This window comes from Anser anser (assembly GCF_964211835.1).
Source record: "Anser anser genome assembly, chromosome: 15".
In the NCBI taxonomy this organism is placed as follows: Eukaryota; Metazoa; Chordata; class Aves; order Anseriformes; family Anatidae; genus Anser; species Anser anser.
In genome coordinates, this window is record NC_139736.1 from 18,865,593 (window position 1) to 18,889,262 (window position 23,670).

The 23,670-nt window shown below is 47.4% G+C and overlaps 1 long non-coding RNA gene across 1 annotated transcript in view; it reads right to left on the reverse strand.

Annotated features, from left to right (window-relative positions):
* LOC310882077 overlaps nt 1-23,670 on the reverse strand; it is a 38,497-nt gene extending 14,827 nt beyond the window's left edge. Inside the window, exon 1 of the long non-coding RNA XR_014572800.1 lies at nt 1,361-23,670. This is a non-coding gene — a long non-coding RNA (uncharacterized lncRNA). The remainder of the gene's footprint in view (nt 1-1,360) is intronic.

Below are 23,670 nucleotides of genomic sequence, written 5' to 3' on the forward strand. Positions count from 1 at the left end.
TCGCCGCCGGTATTACAATATTACTAACTGATCGAAACCTAAACACCACATTCTTCGACCCCGCTGGAGGAGGAGACCCAATCCTGTACCAACACCTATTCTGATTCTTCGGACACCCAGAAGTCTATATTCTGATCCTACCGGGGTTCGGAATCATCTCACACGTAGTCACGTACTACTCAGGCAAAAAGGAGCCCTTCGGCTACATGGGAATAGTCTGAGCCATACTATCCATCGGCTTCCTAGGATTCATCGTCTGAGCTCACCACATGTTTACAGTAGGAATAGACGTTGATACCCGAGCCTACTTTACATCAGCCACTATAATCATTGCCATCCCTACCGGAATCAAAGTATTTAGCTGACTAGCCACCCTGCATGGAGGAACAATCAAATGAGACCCCCCCAATACTATGAGCTCTAGGATTTATCTTCCTATTTACCATCGGAGGATTAACAGGAATCGTTCTTGCAAACTCTTCCCTAGACATCGCCCTGCACGACACGTACTACGTAGTTGCCCACTTCCACTACGTCCTATCCATAGGCGCCGTCTTTGCCATTCTAGCAGGATTTACTCACTGATTCCCACTACTCACTGGGTTTACCCTACACCAAACATGAGCAAAAGCCCACTTCGGGGTAATATTTACAAGAGTAAACCTAACGTTCTTCCCCCAGCACTTCCTAGGCCTAGCAGGAATACCCCGACGATACTCGGACTATCCCGACGCCTACACACTATGAAACACCATTTCCTCCATCGGCTCCCTAATCTCAATAGTAGCCGTAATCATACTAATATTCATCATCTGAGAAGCCTTTCCGGCCAAACGAAAAGTCCTACAACCAGAACTAACTACCACAAACGTTGAATGAATCCACGGCTGCCCTCCCCCATACCATACTTTCGAGGAACCGGCCTTCGTCCAAGTACAAGAAAGGAAGGAATCGAACCCTCACATGCTGGTTTCAAGCCAACTGCATTAACCGCTCATGCTTCTTTCTTATGAGACGTTAGTAAACCAATTACATAGCCTTGTCAAGACTAAATCACAGGTAAAAATCCTGTACATCTCATGTGGCCAACCACTCCCAACTAGGATTCCAAGACGCCTCATCACCCATCATAGAAGAACTCGTTGAATTCCACGACCACGCCCTAATCGTTGCCCTAGCTATCTGCAGCCTAGTTCTCTACCTTTTAGCCCACATACTAACAGAAAAACTCTCGTCCAATGCTGTAGACGCCCAAGAAGTAGAGCTGATCTGGACAATCCTACCTGCTATCGTCCTGGTACTCCTCGCCCTCCCATCCCTACAAATCCTCTACATAATGGACAAAATCGATGAACCAGACCTCACCCTAAAAGCCATCGGCCACCAATGATACTGAAGCTACGAATACACAGACTTCAAAGACCTATCATTCGACTCCTACATAGTGCCCACCCCAGACTTACCCAACGGCCACTTCCGACTGCTAGAAGTTGACCACCGCGTAGTTATCCCAATAGAATCCCCCATCCGCGTGATCATTACTGCAGGAGACGTACTCCACTCCTGAGCAGTCCCAACGCTCGGAGTTAAAACAGACGCAATCCCAGGCCGACTAAACCAAACTTCATTCATTACCACCCGGCCTGGGATTTTTTACGGACAATGCTCAGAAATTTGCGGGGCTAATCACAGCTACATACCCATTGTAGTAGAATCAACCCCACTCCCACATTTCGAGGCCTGATCGTCCCTTCTATCATCATCCTAATCATTAAGAAGCTATGCAACAGCACTAGCCTTTTAAGCTAGCCAAAGAGGGACTTCCCCCTCCTTAATGATATGCCACAGCTTAACCCCGCACCATGATTTTCAATCATAATTATAACCTGATTAACCCTAGCACTCCTCATCCAACCAAAACTACTAGCCTTCACCACAACCAACCCCCCATCAAATAAGACCTCCCTCACTACCAAACCCACACCATGATCCTGACCATGAACCTAAGCTTCTTTGACCAATTTTCCAGCCCCAATCTATTTGGCATCCCCTTAATCCTACTATCCCTACTCTTCCCAGCCCTACTATTCCCGTCCCCAAACAACCGATGAATCAACAACCGCCTTTCTACTATCCAAACATGACTCCTTCACCTAATCACAAAACAACTAATAGTCCCACTCAACAAAAATGGCCACAAATGAGCCATAATATTTACATCCCTAATAATCATACTTCTTACAATCAACCTTCTAGGCCTCCTTCCATATACATTCACCCCAACCACCCAACTATCTATGAACATAGCCCTAGCCTTCCCACTATGGCTCGCCACACTACTAACAGGCCTACGAAACCAACCATCAGCCTCTTTAGCCCACCTATTACCCGAAGGTACCCCTACACCCCTAATCCCCGCACTAATCCTGATCGAAACAACCAGCCTACTAATCCGCCCCCTAGCCCTCGGAGTCCGCCTTACAGCCAACCTTACAGCAGGACACTTACTCATCCAACTCATCTCTACAGCCTCCATTGCATTAATACCCACCCTTCCTGCAGTATCCATCCTAACAATAATCATCCTACTACTCCTAACCATCCTAGAAGTAGCAGTAGCCATAATCCAGGCCTACGTCTTCGTGCTCCTTCTAAGCCTATACTTACAAGAAAACATCTAATGGCACACCAAGCACACTCATACCACATAGTTGACCCAAGCCCTTGACCAATCTTCGGGGCAGCCGCCGCCCTACTCACAACCTCAGGATTAATCATGTGATTCCACTACAACTCATCCATACTACTAACCCTAGGCCTCATCTCAATACTCCTAGTAATACTCCAATGATGACGAGACATTGTACGAGAAAGCACCTTCCAAGGCCATCACACTCCCACAGTCCAAAAAGGCCTACGATACGGCATAATCCTTTTCATCACATCCGAAGCATTCTTCTTCTTAGGGTTCTTCTGAGCGTTCTTCCACTCGAGCCTGGCCCCAACCCCAGAACTAGGAGGCCAATGACCCCCAACAGGAATTAAACCACTCAACCCGACAGAAGTCCCCCTACTAAACACAGCCATCCTACTAGCCTCAGGCGTTACCGTAACGTGAGCCCATCACAGCATCACAGAAGGAAACCGAAAACACGCCATCCACGCCCTAACCCTAACGATCCTCCTGGGATTCTACTTCACAGCCCTACAAGCAATAGAATACCACGAAGCCCCATTCTCAATCGCCGATAGCGTCTACGGATCTACCTTCTTCGTTGCCACTGGATTCCACGGACTCCACGTAATCATCGGATCCTCCTTCCTGACCGTCTGCCTCTTCCGACTGATCAAGTTCCACTTTACATCAGACCACCACTTCGGATTCGAGGCAGCAGCCTGATACTGACACTTCGTAGACGTCATCTGACTATTCCTCTACATAACCATCTACTGATGAGGATCTTGCTCTTCTAGTATATTAATTACAATTGACTTCCAATCTCTAGAATCTGGTATAAACCCAGAGGAGAGCAATGAACGCACTCATGTTCATATTCGCCCTATCATCAATCCTAAGCGCCGCCCTAACCGCATTAAACTTCTGACTCGCCCAAATAAACCCCGACTCAGAGAAACTCTCACCGTACGAATGTGGATTCGACCCACTTGGATCTGCTCGATTACCATTCTCAGTCCGATTCTTCCTCAGTAGCCATCCTGTTCGTCCTATTCGACCTAGAAATCGCCCTCCTACTCCCCCTGCCATGAGCCGTCCAACTCCAATCCCCCCTAATGACCCTCACCTGAACTGTAGTGATCCTCCTTCTCCTAACACTCGGACTGGCCTACGAGTGAATTCAAGGGGGCCTAGAATGAGCAGAATAACAGAAAGTTAGTCTAACCAAAAAGATAGCTGGTTTCGACCCAGCAGATTACAGCCAACCCTGTAACTTTCTTATGTCGCCCCTACATTTAAGCTTCTACTCAGCCTTCATTTTCAGCGGACTAGGGCTAGCCTTCCACCGAACCCACCTAGTATCCGCCCTACTATGCCTTGAAAGCATAATATTATCGATATTCGTAGGCCTATCAATATGATCCATCGAAAACCAAGTCTCCTCATTCACCATGGTACCAATTCTCATGCTAACCTTCTCAGCGTGTGAGGCGGGCACAGGCCTGGCCATCCTAGTAGCCTCCACCCGCACACATGGCTCCGACCATCTACACAACCTAAACCTCCTGCAATGCTAAAAATCATCCTACCCACAATCATACTTCTTCCAACAGCCCTGCTGTCTCCACCAAAATTTCTATGGACTAACACCACCTTATACAGCCTCCTAATCGCTGCCCTAAGCCTACAGTGATTAATCCCAACCTACTACCCCTACAAATTTTTATCCAACTGAACAGGAATTGACCAAATCTCATCCCCCCTCCTAGTACTATCCTGCTGACTACTCCCACTCATAATCATAGCAAGCCAAAACCACCTGCAACAAGAACCCCTACAACGCAAACGAATCTTTATCTCAACCTTAGTCGCAGTCCAGCCATTCATCCTACTAGCCTTTTCCACCACAGAACTAGCACTATTTTACATCTCATTTGAAGCAACCCTCATTCCCACCCTAATCTTAATCACCCGATGGGGGAACCAACCAGAACGCCTAAGCGCTGGCATCTACCTGCTATTCTACACGCCAGTAAGCTCTCTACCCCTGCTAATCACAATCATACACCTATACGTGAAAATTGGCACCCTGCACCTGCCAACCCTACAACTAACCCACCCAACCCTATCCACCTCATGGACAGGAATACTATCAGGTCTAGCACTGCTCATAGCATTCATAGTAAAAGCCCCACTATACGGCCTACACCTCTGACTGCCAAAAGCCCACGTAGAAGCACCCATCGCAGGCTCAATACTCCTCGCCGCCCTACTACTAAAGCTAGGAGGATACGGAATTATACGAGTCACTCTATTTATGGGCCCACTGTCCAACCTCCTGCACTACCCCTTCCTAACCCTGGCCCTATGAGGCGCCCTAATGACTAGCTCAATCTGCCTACGACAGACAGACCTAAAATCACTAATCGCTTATTCATCCGTTAGCCACATAGGCCTAGTTATCGCCGCAGGAATAATCCAAACCCACTGATCATTCTCAGGGGCAATGATCCTAATAATTTCCCATGGACTAACTTCCTCCATACTATTCTGCCTAGCCAACACAAACTATGAACGTACGCACAGCCGAATTCTACTACTCACACGAGGCCTACAACCTCTCCTACCACTCATAGCTACCTGATGATTGCTGGCCAATCTAACAAACATAGCCTTACCCCCAACAACAAACCTCATAGCAGAGCTAACCATTATAATCACCTTATTCAACTGATCTGCCTTCACGATCATCCTAACAGGAATCGCAACCCTACTAACCGCCTCCTACACCTTATTCATACTACTAATGACCCAACGAGGCTCAATCCCCTCCCACATCACATCTATGCAAAACTCAACCACGCGAGAACACCTGCTCATAACACTCCACATTATCCCAATATTCCTCCTAATCCTCAAACCCGAACTGATCTCCGGAATCCCCTCATGCAAGTATAGTTTAAACCAAACATTAGACTGTGATTCTAAGAATAGAAGTTCAAACCTTCTTACCTGCCGAGGGGAGGGTTTAACCAACAAGAGCTGCTAACTCTTACATCTGAGCCTAAAACCTCAGCCCCCTTACTTTTAAAGGATAACAGCAATCCACTGGTCTTAGGAACCACCCATCTTGGTGCAAATCCAAGTAAAAGTAGTGAACCCCACACTACTAATCAACTCCCTCACACTACTCACGCTGACAATCCTCCTAACCCCAATCATCCTGCCATTTCTATTTAAAAACTTTAAAAACACCCCACAAGCCACCACCCGCGCTGTTAAAACCGCATTCCTAATTAGCCTAGCCCCTACAACCGCATTCATCTACTCGGGAGTAGAATCTGTCACCTGCCACTGGGAGTGAAAATTCATTATAAACTTTAAAATCCCCCTGAGCCTAAAAATAGACCAATACTCAATAACATTTCTTCCAATCGCCCTATTTGTAACATGATCAATCCTACAATTCGCCATATGATACATGGCCTCAGAGCCATACGTAACAAAATTTTTCACCTACCTACTGACATTCCTAGTCGCCATACTCCTCCTAACAACCGCAAACAACATATTCCTCCTATTCGTAGGCTGGGAAGGAGTACGAATCATGTCCTTCCTTCTCATCGGCTGATGACAAGGCCGAGCAGATGCCAACACCGCCGCCCTACAAGCCGTAATCTACAACCGAATCGGAGACATCGGACTGATCCTGAGCATAGCATGACTAGCTTCAACATTCAACACCTGAGAGATCCAACAAGCCGTACACCCCCACCAAACCCCAATCCTCCCCCTCATAGGATTAATCCTCGCAGCCGCAGGAAAATCCGCCCAATTTGGACTCCACCCATGACTGCCCGCAGCAATAGAAGGCCCCACCCCAGTATCAGCCCTACTGCACTCCAGTACCATAGTAGTAGCCGGAATCTTCCTGCTCATCCGCATGCACCCCCTGCTAGCCACCAACCAGACAGCCCTAACTGCCTGCCTATGCCTAGGTGCTCTATCAACCCTATTCGCTGCCACATGCGCCCTAACCCAAAATGACATCAAAAAAATCATTGCTTTCTCAACATCCAGCCAACTAGGACTAATAATAGTCACTATCGGACTAAACCTCCCACAACTAGCCTTCCTACACATCTCAACCCATGCCTTCTTTAAAGCCATACTATTCCTATGCTCAGGGTCTATCATCCACAACCTAAACGGAGAACAAGATATCCGAAAGATAGGAGGCCTACAGAAAATACTCCCAGTCACTACTTCCTGCCTAACCATCGGAAACCTGGCGCTGATAGGAACCCCATTCCTAGCCGGATTCTACTCAAAAGACCTCATCATCGAAAGCTTAAACACATCATACCTAAATACTTGAGCCCTACTCCTAACCCTTATAGCCACAGCATTCACCGCAACCTACAGCATCCGCATAACCATCCTAGTCCAAGCTGGACAAACCCGAATCCCCCCAATAGTATCAATAAACGAAAACAACCCACTAATCACCGCCCCCCTAACCCGACTCGCCCTAGGCAGCATTACAGCAGGAATAATCATTACCTCTTTCATCACACCAACCAAAACCCCCCCAATAACCATACCCCTTATCACCAAAACCGCTGCCATCCTCATAACAATCCTAGGAATCATCCTAGGCCCCTCATGTACAGGGCCACACCCCTCTAACGGCGCAAGCTTACATAGAAACATTATTAACAGACCGAGACAGATACAAAAACCCCTACAAGACCACGTATTAACTAACCCTGTTAACCCGACTCAGGAGCGCCTATAAGAGCGATTAAAATCTGTGAAAGGAACTCGGCAAATTAATAAGGCCCGACTGTTTACCAAAAACATAGCCTTCAGCAAATTAAACAAGTATTGAAGGTGATGCCTGCCCGGTGACTTAGGTTTAACGGCCGCGGTATCCTAACCGTGCAAAGGTAGCGCAATCAATTGTCCCATAAATCGAGACTTGTATGAATGGCTAAACGAGGTCTTAACTGTCTCTCACAGATAATCAGTGAAATTGATCTCCCCGTGCAAAAGCGGGGATGTGAACATAAGACGAGAAGACCCTGTGGAACTTAAAAATCAACGACCACCGCGAATCCTCAATCAACCCCACTGGGGCCACTACCATCGCAGAGCCTGGTCGATATTTTTCGGTTGGGGCGACCTTGGAGGAGAACAAATCCTCCAAAAACAAGACCATACCTCTTTACCTAGAGCTACCCCTCAAAGTGCTAACAGTGACCAGACCCAATATAATTGATTAATGGACCAAGCTACCCCAGGGATAACAGCGCAATCCCCCTCAAGAGCCCATATCGACAGGGGGGTTTACGACCTCGATGTTGGATCAGGACATCCTAATGGTGCAGCCGCTATTAAGGGTTCGTTTGTTCAACGATTAACAGTCCTACGTGATCTGAGTTCAGACCGGAGCAATCCAGGTCGGTTTCTATCTATGACACACTCTCCCCAGTACGAAAGGACCGGGAAAGTGGGGCCAATACCACAAGCACGCCCCCCCCCCTCTAAGCAGTGAAACCAACTAAACCGTGAAGAGGGCCTTCCCCCACCACTTTCAATCCTAGAAAAGGACCAGCTAGAGTGGCAGAGCCCGGCAAGTGCAGAAGGCTTAAGCCCTTTCCCCAGAGGTTCAAATCCTCTCCCTAGCTTCACCCATGATTCAAATAACAACACTAAGCTGCCTCGTTATATCCCTCCTATACATCATCCCAATCCTGATTGCCGTAGCCTTCCTAACCCTAGTAGAACGGAAAATCCTAAGCTACATACAATCCCGCAAAGGCCCTAACGTTGTCGGGCCTTTTGGCCTACTTCAACCATTTGCGGACGGACTGAAACTATTTACCAAAGAGCCCATCCGACCCTCTACCTCTTCCCCACTTCTATTCATTCTGATACCAATACTAGCCCTTGTCCTAGCCCTCACCACTTGAGCACCACTACCACTCCCATTTCCCCTAGCAGATCTAAACCTCGGAGTTCTCTTCCTAATAGCCATGTCAAGCCTAGCCGTCTACTCAGTCCTATGATCAGGCTGAGCCTCGAACTCAAAATACGCACTAATCGGAGCCCTACGGGCAGTAGCATAGACCATTTCATACGAAGTGACACTGGCCATAATCCTGCTATCAATAATCATACTAAGCGGAAGCTACACACTCAGCTCCTTTGCCATCGCACAGGAGCCTCTATACTTCATTTTCTCCTCATGACCCCTAGCAATAATATGATACGTATCCACCCTAGCAGAGACAAACCGAGCTCCTTTTGACCTCACAGAGGGTGAATCTGAGCTAGTCTCAGGGTTTAACGTTGAATACGCCGCAGGACCCTTCGCCTTATTCTTCCTAGCTGAATATGCGAACATTATGCTAATAAATACACTTACAGCCATCATATTCCTAAACCCAAGCGCCCTAGGGCCACCCACAGAACTATTCCCCGTCATCCTAGCCACAAAAGTCCTCCTACTATCTTCTGGTTTCTTATGGGTCCGAGCTTCATACCCACGATTCCGATATGACCAACTAATGCACCTACTATGAAAAAACTTCCTACCCCTCACACTAGCTCTGTGCCTCTGACACATCAGCATACCTATCTGCTATGCAGGCCTACCTCCTTACATAAGGAAATGTGCCTGAACTACAAAGGGTCACTATGATAAAGTGAACATAGAGGTATAACAGCCCTCTCATTTCCTGTTGACCTTAGAAAAGTAGGAATTGAACCCACACAAGAGAAATCAAAATTCTCCATACTTCCCTTATATTATTTTCTAGTAGAGTCAGCTAATCAAGCTATCGGGCCCATACCCCGAAAATGATGGTTTAACCCCCTCCTCTACTAATGAACCCTTACGCGACCCCAATCATAACCTTCAGCCTCATCTTGGGCACCACAATCACAGTTTCCAGCAACCACTGAGTTCTGGCCTGGACAGGACTGGAGATCAACGCACTAGCCATCATTCCCCTAATTGCCCAATCCCACCACCCACGAGCAGTAGAAGCCGCAACGAAATACTTCCTAACCCAAGCAGCTGCTTCCGCCCTGGTCCTATTCTCTAGCATAACCAATGCCTGAGTCACCGGCCAATGAGACATCACACAAATAAACCACCCAACCTCCTGTCTACTACTGACAGCAGCAATCGCTATTAAACTGGGCCTAGTGCCATTTCACTTCTGATTCCCAGAAGTACTACAAGGATCGCCACTAATAACAGCCCTGCTACTCTCGACCCTCATAAAATTCCCCCCACTAACCCTGCTCCTACTAACATCCAAATCCCTCGACCCAGCTCTACTCACCGCCATGGCCCTAGCCTCAACAGCACTAGGAGGCTGAATAGGACTGAACCAAACACAAACACGCAAAATCCTAGCCTTCTCGTCCATCTCCCACTTAGGCTGAATCGCCATCATCCTAGTTTACAGCCCCAAATTGGCCTTACTTACCTTCTACCTATACACAATCATAACATCAGCCGTATTCCTAGCCCTTAACAAAATCAAAGCCCTTAACCTATCCATGATCACAACCTCATGAACAAAAACCCCAGTGCTAAACGCCACCCTAATACTAGTACTTTTATCCCTAGCAGGCCTCCCCCCATTAACAGGCTTTATACCAAAGTGACTTATCATCCAAGAACTAACTAAACAGGAAATAACACCAGCAGCCATGGCAATTGCCATGCTATCACTGCTCAGCCTCTTCTTCTACCTACGCCTCGCATACCACTCAACAATTACCCTTCCCCCCAACTCCTCTAACCACATAAAACAATGATACACTAGCAAAGCCCCAAGCACACCTACTGCGGTCCTTGCCTCACTATCAATCCTCTTACTTCCCCTGTCCCCAATAATACATGCCATTGTCTAGAAACTTAGGATAACACCCCAAACCGAAGGCCTTCAAAGCCTTAAATAAGAGTTAAACCCTCTTAGTTTCTGCACATTAAGACTTACAGAATATTAACCTGTATCTTCTGAATGCAAGTCAGACGCTTTAATTAAGCTAAAGCCTCCCTAGACAGATGGGCTTCGATCCCACAAAACTCTAGTTAACAGCTAAATGCCTAAACCAATTGGCTTCTGCCTACAAAGACCCTGACGCACCCTAGTGCGCATCGATGAGCTTGCAACTCAACATGAATTTCACTACAGAGCCGATAAGAAGAGGAATTAAACCTCTGTAAAAAGGACTACAGCCTAACGCTTCAACACTCAGCCATCTTACCCGTCACCTTCATCAACCGATGACTATTTTCCACTAACCATAAGGATATTGGCACCCTGTACCTCATCTTCGGGGCATGAGCAGGAATAGTCGGCACCGCACTCAGCCTATTAATCCGTGCAGAACTAGGACAACCAGGAACTCTCCTAGGCAACGACCAAATTTACAATGTAATCGTTACCGCTCACGCCTTTGTAATAAGCTTCTTTATAGTCATACCCATCATGATCGGAGGATTCGGCAACTGAGTAGTCCCCCTCATAATCGGTGCCCCCGACATAGCATTCCCGCGAATAAACAACATAAGCTTTTGACTCCTCCCCCCATCATTCCTCCTCCTACTAGCCTCATCCACTGTAGAAGCTGGCGCCGGCACAGGCTGAACTCTCTACCCTCCCCTAGCAGGTAACCTTGCCCACGCCGGAGCTTCAGTAGACCTGGCTATCTTCTCACTCCACTTAGCCGGTATCTCCTCCATCCTTGGGGCCATCAACTTTATCACCACAGCCATCAACATAAAACCCCCCGCACTCTCACAATACCAAACCCCACTATTTGTCTGATCCGTACTAATTACCGCCATCCTACTCCTTCTATCACTCCCCGTACTCGCCGCCGGTATTACAATATTACTAACTGATCGAAACCTAAACACCACATTCTTCGACCCCGCTGGAGGAGGAGACCCAATCCTGTACCAACACCTATTCTGATTCTTCGGACACCCAGAAGTCTATATTCTGATCCTACCGGGGTTCGGAATCATCTCACACGTAGTCACGTACTACTCAGGCAAAAAGGAGCCCTTCGGCTACATGGGAATAGTCTGAGCCATACTATCCATCGGCTTCCTAGGATTCATCGTCTGAGCTCACCACATGTTTACAGTAGGAATAGACGTTGATACCCGAGCCTACTTTACATCAGCCACTATAATCATTGCCATCCCTACCGGAATCAAAGTATTTAGCTGACTAGCCACCCTGCATGGAGGAACAATCAAATGAGACCCCCCCAATACTATGAGCTCTAGGATTTATCTTCCTATTTACCATCGGAGGATTAACAGGAATCGTTCTTGCAAACTCTTCCCTAGACATCGCCCTGCACGACACGTACTACGTAGTTGCCCACTTCCACTACGTCCTATCCATAGGCGCCGTCTTTGCCATTCTAGCAGGATTTACTCACTGATTCCCACTACTCACTGGGTTTACCCTACACCAAACATGAGCAAAAGCCCACTTCGGGGTAATATTTACAAGAGTAAACCTAACGTTCTTCCCCCAGCACTTCCTAGGCCTAGCAGGAATACCCCGACGATACTCGGACTATCCCGACGCCTACACACTATGAAACACCATTTCCTCCATCGGCTCCCTAATCTCAATAGTAGCCGTAATCATACTAATATTCATCATCTGAGAAGCCTTTCCGGCCAAACGAAAAGTCCTACAACCAGAACTAACTACCACAAACGTTGAATGAATCCACGGCTGCCCTCCCCCATACCATACTTTCGAGGAACCGGCCTTCGTCCAAGTACAAGAAAGGAAGGAATCGAACCCTCACATGCTGGTTTCAAGCCAACTGCATTAACCGCTCATGCTTCTTTCTTATGAGACGTTAGTAAACCAATTACATAGCCTTGTCAAGACTAAATCACAGGTAAAAATCCTGTACATCTCATGTGGCCAACCACTCCCAACTAGGATTCCAAGACGCCTCATCACCCATCATAGAAGAACTCGTTGAATTCCACGACCACGCCCTAATCGTTGCCCTAGCTATCTGCAGCCTAGTTCTCTACCTTTTAGCCCACATACTAACAGAAAAACTCTCGTCCAATGCTGTAGACGCCCAAGAAGTAGAGCTGATCTGGACAATCCTACCTGCTATCGTCCTGGTACTCCTCGCCCTCCCATCCCTACAAATCCTCTACATAATGGACAAAATCGATGAACCAGACCTCACCCTAAAAGCCATCGGCCACCAATGATACTGAAGCTACGAATACACAGACTTCAAAGACCTATCATTCGACTCCTACATAGTGCCCACCCCAGACTTACCCAACGGCCACTTCCGACTGCTAGAAGTTGACCACCGCGTAGTTATCCCAATAGAATCCCCCATCCGCGTGATCATTACTGCAGGAGACGTACTCCACTCCTGAGCAGTCCCAACGCTCGGAGTTAAAACAGACGCAATCCCAGGCCGACTAAACCAAACTTCATTCATTACCACCCGGCCTGGGATTTTTTACGGACAATGCTCAGAAATTTGCGGGGCTAATCACAGCTACATACCCATTGTAGTAGAATCAACCCCACTCCCACATTTCGAGGCCTGATCGTCCCTTCTATCATCATCCTAATCATTAAGAAGCTATGCAACAGCACTAGCCTTTTAAGCTAGCCAAAGAGGGACTTCCCCCTCCTTAATGATATGCCACAGCTTAACCCCGCACCATGATTTTCAATCATAATTATAACCTGATTAACCCTAGCACTCCTCATCCAACCAAAACTACTAGCCTTCACCACAACCAACCCCCCATCAAATAAGACCTCCCTCACTACCAAACCCACACCATGATCCTGACCATGAACCTAAGCTTCTTTGACCAATTTTCCAGCCCCAATCTATTTGGCATCCCCTTAATCCTACTATCCCTACTCTTCCCAGCCCTACTATTCCCGTCCCCAAACAACCGATGAATCAACAACCGCCTTTCTACTATCCAAACATGACTCCTTCACCTAATCACAAAACAACTAATAGTCCCACTCAACAAAAATGGCCACAAATGAGCCATAATATTTACATCCCTAATAATCATACTTCTTACAATCAACCTTCTAGGCCTCCTTCCATATACATTCACCCCAACCACCCAACTATCTATGAACATAGCCCTAGCCTTCCCACTATGGCTCGCCACACTACTAACAGGCCTACGAAACCAACCATCAGCCTCTTTAGCCCACCTATTACCCGAAGGTACCCCTACACCCCTAATCCCCGCACTAATCCTGATCGAAACAACCAGCCTACTAATCCGCCCCCTAGCCCTCGGAGTCCGCCTTACAGCCAACCTTACAGCAGGACACTTACTCATCCAACTCATCTCTACAGCCTCCATTGCATTAATACCCACCCTTCCTGCAGTATCCATCCTAACAATAATCATCCTACTACTCCTAACCATCCTAGAAGTAGCAGTAGCCATAATCCAGGCCTACGTCTTCGTGCTCCTTCTAAGCCTATACTTACAAGAAAACATCTAATGGCACACCAAGCACACTCATACCACATAGTTGACCCAAGCCCTTGACCAATCTTCGGGGCAGCCGCCGCCCTACTCACAACCTCAGGATTAATCATGTGATTCCACTACAACTCATCCATACTACTAACCCTAGGCCTCATCTCAATACTCCTAGTAATACTCCAATGATGACGAGACATTGTACGAGAAAGCACCTTCCAAGGCCATCACACTCCCACAGTCCAAAAAGGCCTACGATACGGCATAATCCTTTTCATCACATCCGAAGCATTCTTCTTCTTAGGGTTCTTCTGAGCGTTCTTCCACTCGAGCCTGGCCCCAACCCCAGAACTAGGAGGCCAATGACCCCCAACAGGAATTAAACCACTCAACCCGATAGAAGTCCCCCTACTAAACACAGCCATCCTACTAGCCTCAGGCGTTACCGTAACGTGAGCCCATCAAAGCATCACAGAAGGAAACCGAAAACACGCCATCCACGCCCTAACCCTAACGATCCTCCTGGGATTCTACTTCACAGCCCTACAAGCAATAGAATACCACGAAGCCCCATTCTCAATCGCCGATAGCGTCTACGGATCTACCTTCTTCGTTGCCACTGGATTCCACGGACTCCACGTAATCATCGGATCCTCCTTCCTGACCGTCTGCCTCTTCCGACTGATCAAGTTCCACTTTACATCAGACCACCACTTCGGATTCGAGGCAGCAGCCTGATACTGACACTTCGTAGACGTCATCTGACTATTCCTCTACATAACCATCTACTGATGAGGATCTTGCTCTTCTAGTATATTAATTACAATTGACTTCCAATCTCTAGAATCTGGTATAAACCCAGAGGAGAGCAATGAACGCACTCATGTTCATATTCGCCCTATCATCAATCCTAAGCGCCGCCCTAACCGCATTAAACTTCTGACTCGCCCAAATAAACCCCGACTCAGAGAAACTCTCACCGTACGAATGTGGATTCGACCCACTTGGATCTGCTCGATTACCATTCTCAGTCCGATTCTTCCTCAGTAGCCATCCTGTTCGTCCTATTCGACCTAGAAATCGCCCTCCTACTCCCCCTGCCATGAGCCGTCCAACTCCAATCCCCCCTAATGACCCTCACCTGAACTGTAGTGATCCTCCTTCTCCTAACACTCGGACTGGCCTACGAGTGAATTCAAGGGGGCCTAGAATGAGCAGAATAACAGAAAGTTAGTCTAACCAAAAAGATAGCTGGTTTCGACCCAGCAGATTACAGCCAACCCTGTAACTTTCTTATGTCGCCCCTACATTTAAGCTTCTACTCAGCCTTCATTTTCAGCGGACTAGGGCTAGCCTTCCACCGAACCCACCTAGTATCCGCCCTACTATGCCTTGAAAGCATAATATTATCGATATTCGTAGGCCTATCAATATGATCCATCGAAAACCAAGTCTCCTCATTCACCATGGTACCAATTCTCATGCTAACCTTCTCAGCGTGTGAGGCGGGCACAGGCCTGGCCATCCTAGTAGCCTCCACCCGCACACATGGCTCTGACCATCTACACAACCTAAACCTCCTGCAATGCTAAAAATCATCCTACCCACAATCATACTTCTTCCAACAGCCCTGCTGTCTCCACCAAAATTTCTATGGACTAACACCACCTTATACAGCCTCCTAATCGCTGCCCTAAGCCTACAGTGATTAATCCCAACCTACTACCCCTACAAATTTTTATCCAACTGAACAGGAATTGACCAAATCTCATCCCCCCTCCTAGTACTATCCTGCTGACTACTCCCACTCATAATCATAGCAAGCCAAAACCACCTGCAACAAGAACCCCTACAACGCAAACGAATCTTTATCTCAACCTTAGTCGCAGTCCAGCCATTCATCCTACTAGCCTTTTCCACCACAGAACTAGCACTATTTTACATCTCATTTGAAGCAACCCTCATTCCCACCCTAATCTTAATCACCCGATGGGGGAACCAACCAGAACGCCTAAGCGCTGGCATCTACCTGCTATTCTACACGCCAGTAAGCTCTCTACCCCTGCTAATCACAATCATACACCTATACGTGAAAATTGGCACCCTGCACCTGCCAACCCTACAACTAACCCACCCAACCCTATCCACCTCATGGACAGGAATACTATCAGGTCTAGCACTGCTCATAGCATTCATAGTAAAAGCCCCACTATACGGCCTACACCTCTGACTGCCAAAAGCCCACGTAGAAGCACCCATCGCAGGCTCAATACTCCTCGCCGCCCTACTACTAAAGCTAGGAGGATACGGAATTATACGAGTCACTCTATTTATGGGCCCACTGTCCAACCTCCTGCACTACCCCTTCCTAACCCTGGCCCTATGAGGCGCCCTAATGACTAGCTCAATCTGCCTACGACAGACAGACCTAAAATCACTAATCGCTTATTCATCCGTTAGCCACATAGGCCTAGTTATCGCCGCAGGAATAATCCAAACCCACTGATCATTCTCAGGGGCAATGATCCTAATAATTTCCCATGGACTAACTTCCTCCATACTATTCTGCCTAGCCAACACAAACTATGAACGTACGCACAGCCGAATTCTACTACTCACACGAGGCCTACAGCCTCTCCTACCACTCATAGCTACCTGATGATTGCTGGCCAATCTAACAAACATAGCCTTACCCCCAACAACAAACCTCATAGCAGAGCTAACCATTATAATCACCTTATTCAACTGATCTGCCTTCACGATCATCCTAACAGGAATCGCAACCCTACTAACCGCCTCCTACACCTTATTCATACTACTAATGACCCAACGAGGCTCAATCCCCTCCCACATCACATCTATGCAAAACTCAACCACGCGAGAACACCTGCTCATAACACTCCACATTATCCCAATATTCCTCCTAATCCTCAAACCCGAACTGATCTCCGGAATCCCCTCATGCAAGTATAGTTTAAACCAAACATTAGACTGTGATTCTAAGAATAGAAGTTCAAACCTTCTTACCTGCCGAGGGGAGGGTTTAACCAACAAGAGCTGCTAACTCTTACATCTGAGCCTAAAACCTCAGCCCCCTTACTTTTAAAGGATAACAGCAATCCACTGGTCTTAGGAACCACCCATCTTGGTGCAAATCCAAGTAAAAGTAGTGAACCCCACACTACTAATCAACTCCCTCACACTACTCACGCTGACAATCCTCCTAACCCCAATCATCCTGCCATTTCTATTTAAAAACTTTAAAAACACCCCACAAGCCACCACCCGCGCTGTTAAAACCGCATTCCTAATTAGCCTAGCCCCTACAACCGCATTCATCTACTCGGGAGTAGAATCTGTCACCTGCCACTGGGAGTGAAAATTCATTATAAACTTTAAAATCCCCCTGAGCCTAAAAATAGACCAATACTCAATAACATTTCTTCCAATCGCCCTATTTGTAACATGATCAATCCTACAATTCGCCATATGATACATGGCCTCAGAGCCATACGTAACAAAATTTTTCACCTACCTACTGACATTCCTAGTCGCCATACTCCTCCTAACAACCGCAAACAACATATTCCTCCTATTCGTAGGCTGGGAAGGAGTACGAATCATGTCCTTCCTTCTCATCGGCTGATGACAAGGCCGAGCAGAAGCCAACACCGCCGCCCTACGAGCCGTAATCTACAACCGAATCGGAGACATCGGACTGATCCTGAGCATAGCATGACTAGCTTCAACATTCAACACCTGAGAGATCCAACAAGCCGTACACCCCCACCAAACCCCAATCCTCCCCCTCATAGGATTAATCCTCGCAGCCGCAGGAAAATCCGCCCAATTTGGACTCCACCCATGACTGCCCGCAGCAATAGAAGGCCCCACCCCAGTATCAGCCCTACTGCACTCCAGTACCATAGTAGTAGCCGGAATCTTCCTGCTCATCCGCATGCACCCCCTGCTAGCCACCAACCAGACAGCCCTAACTGCCTGCCTATGCCTAGGTGCTCTATCAACCCTATTCGCTGCCACATGCGCCCTAACCCAAAATGACATCAAAAAAATCATTGCTTTCTCAACATCCAGCCAACTAGGACTAATAATAGTCACTATCGGACTAAACCTCCCACAACTAGCCTTCCTACACATCTCAACCCATGCCTTCTTTAAAGCCATACTATTCCTATGCTCAGGGTCTATCATCCACAACCTAAACGGAGAACAAGATATCCGAAAGATAGGAGGCCTACAGAAAATACTCCCAGTCACTACTTCCTGCCTAACCATCGGAAACCTGGCGCTGATAGGAACCCCATTCCTAGCCGGATTCTACTCAAAAGACCTCATCATCGAAAGCTTAAACACATCATACCTAAATACTTGAGCCCTACTCCTAACCCTTATAGCCACAGCATTCACCGCAACCTACAGCATCCGCATAACCATCCTAGTCCAAGCTGGACAAACCCGAATCCCCCCAATAGTATCAATAAACGAAAACAACCCACTAATCACCGCCCCCCTAACCCGACTCGCCCTAGGCAGCATTACAGCAGGAATAATCATTACCTCTTTCATCACACCAACCAAAACCCCCCCAATAACCATACCCCTTATCACCAAAACCGCTGCCATCCTCATAACAATCCTAGGAATCATCCTAGGCCCCTCATGTACAGGGCCACACCCCTCTAACGGCGCAAGCTTACATAGAAACATTATTAACAGACCGAGACAGATACAAAAACCCCTACAAGACCACGTATTAACTAACCCTGTTAACCCGACTCAGGAGCGCCTATAAGAGCGATTAAAATCTGTGAAAGGAACTCGGCAAATTAATAAGGCCCGACTGTTTACCAAAAACATAGCCTTCAGCAAATTAAACAAGTATTGAAGGTGATGCCTGCCCGGTGACTTAGGTTTAACGGCCGCGGTATCCTAACCGTGCAAAGGTAGCGCAATCAATTGTCCCATAAATCGAGACTTGTATGAATGGCTAAACGAGGTCTTAACTGTCTCTCACAGATAATCAGTGAAATTGATCTCCCCGTGCAAAAGCGGGGATGTGAACATAAGACGAGAAGACCCTGTGGAACTTAAAAATCAACGACCACCGCGAATCCTCAATCAACCCCACTGGGGCCACTACCATCGCAGAGCCTGGTCGATATTTTTCGGTTGGGGCGACCTTGGAGGAGAACAAATCCTCCAAAAACAAGACCATACCTCTTTACCTAGAGCTACCCCTCAAAGTGCTAACAGTGACCAGACCCAATATAATTGATTAATGGACCAAGCTACCCCAGGGATAACAGCGCAATCCCCCTCAAGAGCCCATATCGACAGGGGGGTTTACGACCTCGATGTTGGATCAGGACATCCTAATGGTGCAGCCGCTATTAAGGGTTCGTTTGTTCAACGATTAACAGTCCTACGTGATCTGAGTTCAGACCGGAGCAATCCAGGTCGGTTTCTATCTATGACACACTCTCCCCAGTACGAAAGGACCGGGAAAGTGGGGCCAATACCACAAGCACGCCCCCCCCCTCTAAGCAGTGAAACCAACTAAACCGTGAAGAGGGCCTTCCCCCACCACTTTCAATCCTAGAAAAGGACCAGCTAGAGTGGCAGAGCCCGGCAAGTGCAGAAGGCTTAAGCCCTTTCCCCAGAGGTTCAAATCCTCTCCCTAGCTTCACCCATGATTCAAATAACAACACTAAGCTGCCTCATTATATCCCTCCTATACATCATCCCAATCCTGATTGCCGTAGCCTTCCTAACCCTAGTAGAACGGAAAATCCTAAGCTACATACAATCCCGCAAAGGCCCTAACGTTGTCGGGCCTTTTGGCCTACTTCAACCATTTGCGGACGGACTGAAACTATTTACCAAAGAGCCCATCCGACCCTCTACCTCTTCCCCACTTCTATTCATTCTGATACCAATACTAGCCCTTGTCCTAGCCCTCACCACTTGAGCACCACTACCACTCCCATTTCCCCTAGCAGATCTAAACCTCGGAGTTCTCTTCCTAATAGCCATGTCAAGCCTAGCCGTCTACTCAGTCCTATGATCAGGCTGAGCCTCGAACTCAAAATACGCACTAATCGGAGCCCTACGGGCAGTAGCATAGACCATTTCATACGAAGTGACACTGGCCATAATCCTGCTATCAATAATCATACTAAGCGGAAGCTACACACTCAGCTCCTTTGCCATCGCACAGGAGCCTCTATACTTCATTTTCTCCTCATGACCCCTAGCAATAATATGATACGTATCCACCCTAGCAGAGACAAACCGAGCTCCTTTTGACCTCACAGAGGGTGAATCTGAGCTAGTCTCAGGGTTTAACGTTGAATACGCCGCAGGACCCTTCGCCTTATTCTTCCTAGCTGAATATGCGAACATTATGCTAATAAATACACTTACAGCCATCATATTCCTAAACCCAAGCGCCCTAGGGCCACCCACAGAACTATTCCCCGTCATCCTAGCCACAAAAGTCCTCCTACTATCTTCTGGTTTCTTATGGGTCCGAGCTTCATACCCACGATTCCGATATGACCAACTAATGCACCTACTATGAAAAAACTTCCTACCCTTCACACTAGCTCTGTGCCTCTGACACATCAGCATACCTATCTGCTATGCAGGCCTACCTCCTTACATAAGGAAATGTGCCTGAACTACAAAGGGTCACTATGATAAAGTGAACATAGAGGTATAACAGCCCTCTCATTTCCTGTTGACCTTAGAAAAGTAGGAATTGAACCCACACAAGAGAAATCAAAATTCTCCATACTTCCCTTATATTATTTTCTAGTAGAGTCAGCTAATCAAGCTATCGGGCCCATACCCCGAAAATGATGGTTTAACCCCCTCCTCTACTAATGAACCCTTACGCGACCCCAATCATAACCTTCAGCCTCATCTTGGGCACCACAATCACAATTTCCAGCAACCACTGAGTTCTGGCCTGGACAGGACTGGAGATCAACGCACTAGCCATCATTCCCCTAATTGCCCAATCCCACCACCCACGAGCAGTAGAAGCCGCAACGAAATACTTCCTAACCCAAGCAGCTGCTTCCGCCCTGGTCCTATTCTCTAGCATAACCAATGCCTGAGTCACCGGCCAATGAGACATCACACAAATAAACCACCCAACCTCCTGTCTACTACTGACAGCAGCAATCGCTATTAAACTGGGCCTAGTGCCATTTCACTTCTGATTCCCAGAAGTACTACAAGGATCGCCACTAATAACAGCCCTGCTACTCTCGACCCTCATAAAATTCCCCCCACTAACCCTGCTCCTACTAACATCCAAATCCCTCGACCCAGCTCTACTCACCGCCATGGCCCTAGCCTCAACAGCACTAGGAGGCTGAATAGGACTGAACCAAACACAAACACGCAAAATCCTAGCCTTCTCGTCCATCTCCCACTTAGGCTGAATCGCCATCATCCTAGTTTACAGCCCCAAATTGGCCTTACTTACCTTCTACCTATACACAATCATAACATCAGCCGTATTCCTAGCCCTTAACAAAATCAAAGCCCTTAACCTATCCATGATCACAACCTCATGAACAAAAACCCCAGTGCTAAACGCCACCCTAATACTAGTACTTTTATCCCTAGCAGGCCTCCCCCCATTAACAGGCTTTATACCAAAGTGACTTATCATCCAAGAACTAACTAAACAGGAAATAACACCAGCAGCCATGGCAATTGCCATGCTATCACTGCTCAGCCTCTTCTTCTACCTACGCCTCGCATACCACTCAACAATTACCCTTCCCCCCAACTCCTCTAACCACATAAAACAATGATACACTAGCAAAGCCCCAAGCACACCTACTGCGGTCCTTGCCTCACTATCAATCCTCTTACTTCCCCTGTCCCCAATAATACATGCCATTGTCTAGAAACTTAGGATAACACCCCAAACCGAAGGCCTTCAAAGCCTTAAATAAGAGTTAAACCCTCTTAGTTTCTGCACATTAAGACTTACAGAATATTAACCTGTATCTTCTGAATGCAAGTCAGACGCTTTAATTAAGCTAAAGCCTCCCTAGACAGATGGGCTTCGATCCCACAAAACTCTAGTTAACAGCTAAATGCCTAAACCAATTGGCTTCTGCCTACAAAGACCATACCCCTTATCACCAAAACTGCTGCCATCCTCATAACAATCCTAGGAATCATCCTAGCCCTAGAACTATCGAACATAACACACACCCTCACTCACCCCAAACCAAACCCCCTCATAAACTTCTCCTCTGCATTAGGGTACTTCAACCCCCTAGTACACCGATTCTTCTCCAAAAACCTACTAGAAAAGGGACAAAACATTGCCCTACACTTGATCGACCTCTCCTGACTCAAAAAAATAGGGCCAGAGGGCCTTGCTGAACTACAAGTAGCCGCAAGCAAAGCCGCAACCTCAATACACACAGGGCTAATTAAGGCCTACCTAGGATCCTTCGCCCTCTCCATCCTGGTAATAATCCTAATAACACACAGACTCACTAATGGCCCCTAACATCCGCAAATCCCATCCCCTACTAAAAATAATCAACAACTCCCTAATCGACCTACCCGCCCCCTCCAACATCTCTGCCTGATGAAACTTCGGCTCCCTTCTAGCCATCTGCTTAGCCACACAAATCCTAACAGGCCTGCTACTAGCCATACACTACACCGCAGACACTTCACTCGCCTTCTCCTCAGTAGCTCACACATGCCGAGACGTCCAGTACGGATGGCTCATCCGCAACCTCCACGCCAACGGTGCTTCGCTCTTCTTTATCTGCATCTACTTACACATCGGACGAGGCCTCTACTACGGCTCCTACCTATACAAAGAAACCTGAAACACAGGAGTAATCCTCCTACTCACCCTAATAGCAACTGCCTTCGTAGGGTATGTCCTACCATGAGGACAAATGTCATTCTGAGGGGCCACCGTAATCACCAACCTATTCTCAGCCATCCCGTACATTGGGCAAACTCTAGTAGAATGAGCCTGAGGAGGATTCTCAGTAGACAATCCAACCTTAACCCGATTCTTCGCCATCCACTTCCTACTGCCCTTCCTAATTGCAGGAATCACCCTAGTCCACCTAACCTTCCTACACGAATCAGGCTCAAATAACCCACTAGGAATCGTATCAGACTGCGACAAAATCCCATTCCACCCATACTTCTCCATTAAAGACAGCTTAGGGCTTACCCTAATAATCACCCCTCTAATAGCACTAGCCCTATTTTCACCGAACCTCCTGGTTCTTGGAATCCTAGTTGGGAGTGGTTGGCCACATGAGATGTACAGGATTTTTACCTGTGATTTAGTCTTGACAAGGCTATGTAATTGGTTTACTAACGTCTCATAAGAAAGAAGCATGAGCGGTTA